This window comes from Nicotiana tabacum, chromosome 11 (assembly GCF_000715075.1).
Source record: "Nicotiana tabacum cultivar K326 chromosome 11, ASM71507v2, whole genome shotgun sequence".
NCBI lineage: Eukaryota > Viridiplantae > Streptophyta > Magnoliopsida > Solanales > Solanaceae > Nicotiana > Nicotiana tabacum.
Genome location: NC_134090.1, coordinates 159,065,564 through 159,070,290, shown reverse-complemented (window position 1 = coordinate 159,070,290; position 4,727 = coordinate 159,065,564).

The window sequence follows — 4,727 nt, the reverse complement described above, 5'->3', positions numbered from 1 at the left end:
CGATTGCGTTATGGGGAAGCATGATGAAACAGGGAGGAAGGAGCAGGCCATTTATTACCTCAGTAAGAAGTTCACCCCGTACGAGGCCCGATATTCTCTATTAGAGCGCACTTGTTGTGCTTTGACTTGGGTAGCTCAAAAACTGAAGCACTACTTCTGTTCCTATACTACATATCTCATATCAAGGATGGATCCTTTGAAGTACATCTTTTAGAAGCCCATGCCCACTGGCAAGCTAGCCAAGTGGCAAATCCTGTTGAGTGAATTTGATGTTGTCTACGTGACTTAGAAAGCAATCAAGGGACAGACACTAGCAGATCACCTTGCTGAAAATCCCGTGGATGGAGAACACGAACCCCTAAAAATGTATTTTCCTGACGAAGAGGTATCATTCGTAGGAGAAGACATTGCAGAATCCTATGATGGTTGGAGAGTGTTTTTCGTTGGAGCAGCAAATTTCAAAGGAGTTGGCATAAGAGCAGTCCTAGTATCGGAAACCGGTCAACATTATCTGGTGTTTGTCAAACTCAGGTTCCCGTGCACCAACAACATGGCCGAATATGAAGCTTGCATCATAGGGCTCAAAATGGCCATTGACATGAACATTCAAGAATTGTTAGTGATCGGAAATTCAGACTTGCTTATACATCAGGTACGAGAAGAATGGGCAACCAAGAAATCCAAAATACTACTATATCTGCATCATGTACAGGAATTGAGGAAGAGGTTCACGAAGACGGAGTTCCAACATGTTCCTAGAATCCAGAATGAGTTCGTCGATGCATTGGCTACCCTATCATCCATGATACAACATCCAGACAAAAACTTCATTGATCCCATTCCAGTAAAGATCCATGATCAGCTAGCTTACTGTTCCCATGTCGAAGAAGAAGCAGATGGAAAGCCTTGGTTTCATGATATCAAGGAGTATTTGGCGAAAGGAGAATACCCAGAACTCGCAAATCCTACTCAGAAGCGCACACTTCGGAAGTTGTCCAACAATTTCTCTCAAAGTGGAGGAATCCTGTATAGGAGGACTTCTGATTTGGGATTACTATGGTGTGTCGACGCAAAGGAAGCATATAAGATACTAGAGCAAATTCATGCTGGTGGGACCTGCAGTCCACATATGAATGGTTTTATCTTATCAAAGAAGATACTCCGGGCTGGTTACTTTTGGATGACTATGGAAAAGGACTACATACAGTACGTCCAGAAGTGCCACCGCTGTCAAATACATGCAGACATGATAAAGGTATCTCCAGATTAGCTTAATGCAACAAGCTCACCATGGCCGTTTGCCGCTTGGGGAATGGATGTTATCGGACCAATCGAGCTCGTCGTTTCCAACGGGCACAGGTTTATCCTAGTAGCAATCGACTATTTTACCAAGTGGGTCAAAGTAGCATCTTATAGAACAGTAACCAAGAAAGTCGTGGTAGTCTTTCTCCGCAACCACATCATTTGTCGATTCGGGATTCCAGAGTCAATCATTACTGATAATGGCTCCAACCTCAATAGTGACTTGATGAAAGCTATCTGTGAAACTTTCAAGATCAGACACAAGAATTCTACAGCCTATAGGCCTCAGATGAATGGAGCCATAAAAGCTGCCAACAAGAATATCAAGAAGATATTGAGGAAAATGATAGAGAAGCATAAACAGTGGCACAAGAAGTTATCATTTTCTCTATTGGGGTATCACACCACAGTTCGCACATCAACCGCGACAACCCCCTATATGCTGGTTTACGGTACAGAGGCAGTCATTCCCGCTGAGTTAGAAATTCCCTCCCTTAGAATCATGCAGGAAGCTGAGCTCAACGACGCAGAGTGGGTGAAAAGTCATTACGAGCAACTAGCCCTTATAGATGGAAAAAGAATGAATGCAGTTTGCCATGGTCAACTTTATCAGAACAGAATGTTTAGAGCCTTCAACAAAAGAGTCAAGCCAAACAATTCACACCGGGACAGCTGGTATTAAAGAAAATTTTTCTGCATCAGGATGAAGCCAAAGGGAAATTCTCTCCCAACTGGCAGGGTCCGTACATGGTTCACCGGGTCCTGACAGGAGGAGCCCTCATACTTGCAGAAATGGATGACGAAGCCTGGCCAAAGCAGATCAACTCAGATGCAGTCAAACGTTACTATGTGTAATCTTTAGACTTTCCTTATATGATGTAAATTGAACTATGCCTGACCTGATTCCCGTTTAATAGGGGATACGTAAGCAGCCCTATGGGTTCAATCACAATTCAATAAAATTTCCATTTCCCCCTCGCAATTGGAAACTGGGGCAAAATTTTCAGGAGGACCGTCAACATTCCGAAGAGATTTCGGCCGATCATCGTAAGCAACAGTCAGAAACATCAACCCATTAAACTGGGGCAGAATTTTGAGGAGGACCCTTAAAATTCCGTAGCAAGAGAGGTTGTAATGTCTTGAACCATGTCATAGTTGTCGGTTCATATAAAAGTTGTTGTATATACTTATGTCATATTTTTTACGAAATCATGCACGTTTATTGCTAAATTGCCTTGTTTAGCAACGCTACCCCAACAATACATACAGTGTCACCAGATCAAAGCCGAACAGATCAAGCGGTGACAACGGGGATACGAACAAACCTTTCCCCTTTACAAAACTCACGATTTTCCTTTGGATGTAAGAACTTAGATTACGAAAGCATCATACATATAGTACACTCACGAGGCAAACATCATTCAGGAATACAACTCTCGGAACTGTCGCACTTACTCGCATTTGCCACCCATGCATACCGGTGATGCTCTGTGTTTCACCACGTTCCCAGCAATCACAATATCGCAATCTGCTATCAGCTAAGAAAGCTCTATTACCATTTGCCATTTTTATTTCTTATATATGGCTACCATTCTACCTTCCGAGATTAAACGTTGTCTCCATTTGCATTTTTGCATTGCATAAGGCTACCATTCTGCTTTCCGAGGTCAAGCTCTACCTCCATCTGTATTTGCATTGCATAAGGCTAAACACTGCCTCACTGCATCTCATGGGCTAAAAGATCGCCACCTACTGCATTGCATGGCTGAAAGGTTGCCACCTACTACATTACATGGATAAAAGATTGCCACCTCATCTATATTTGCATTGCTGGAAGATCGCCACCTACTGCATTTCATGGCTGGAAGATCACCACCTACTGCATTGCATGGCTGAAAGATCGCCACCTCATCTACATTTACATGGCTAAAAGATCGCTACCTACTACATTACATGGCTGAAAGATCGCCACCTTATCTGTATAGCATGGTTGAAAGATTTCCACCTTATATACATTTGCATGGCTGAAAGATCGCCACCTACTGCATTACATGGCCGAAAGATCGCCACCTCATCTATATTTGCATGGCTGAAAGATCGCCACCTAGTGCATTGCATGACTGAAAGATCGGCACATCATCTGCATTGCATGGTTGAAAGATCGCCACCTTATCTACATTTTCATTGCTAAAAGATCGCCACCTACTGTATTGCATGGCTGAAAGATCACCAAATACTGCATCTCATGGGCTGAAATATCGCCAAATTATCCAAAGGTGTCATTGTTTGGAGGCACCATTTTTCATAATTCGAGAACACTATGTCATGGCCTGAGGATCCCTTTTAATCTCTTGCATATCATTATTCAAAGGTGTCATGGTTCGGTGTATCATCCTCCTAGCCCGAGAGCATCATTTCATGGCCTGCAAATCCTTTATTGCATGCTTCATGGCCCAGGACATCATCGTCTAAGGACATCATTCTCATCGTCTGAAGACAACATTCATGGTCCAACGAGAATGTGCATCATGTTTAAATTTACACACAATATATGCTTATATTTCTTATTTGCAGGTAAACCGGCGAGCAACGGCCATCTCGGCAGGAGCGATCTCGCTCCTGTTCCCGCAGCCATATCAAGCCTTAACCATTCCCCCGTCCTGAATATGGCGTCCATTCTCGAAGTCTCCATCGACATACTCCGCCGATGGATCCCGAACTACATATGGCCTGATTCCTGTAATACCAGGGATATGTAGGCAGATTGGAAGCCGGGGCGCAGCCTAAACCTCTTCGAATCGTTTCGTTTGGTCAAAATTGGCCATCATACTTTTACCTGACAACTCTTTCATCCTTCCCGGGTAAAGAGGGGCAACTATTGATACCCAATTTTTTCCTGTATATTTTTTTAATGCAAAACACTTTCGAAATATCATATATATGCATATATAAATATATTCAAATGTTTTATTATTTCCTTCTTAATTTTTAAAGATTTTCTAACCAATTTATTCCCCTATTTTATCCATAAAAACCCAGTAATAATTTTCAAAATTATCGTTTTGGTGATTTATTTATTGGATTCTCATATTTATACTAAAAGTATAGCTAAGATAATTTTTGCATATTTTTATAAATTTATTTAGTGTTTTTAAAATTAAATTGCATGTAATTGCGATATTAGCCCATTTTAAGATTTAATTCGTTTATATTTACAAAATTAAGTTCAGTATTTTTAAATTGATAATTATGTGTTACAAATCATTTTAGTGCTTTCAATTTGTTTTCAGAAACTTATTTACTATTTTTTATAAATTAAAAGGGAAAAAGTAGCTGTTGCAATTATAACCCAAATTGAGTTTCAATTATAACCCAAAACAGACCCCCAATTTCCTAGCCCAATTCCAATTTTAACCCGACCCAAT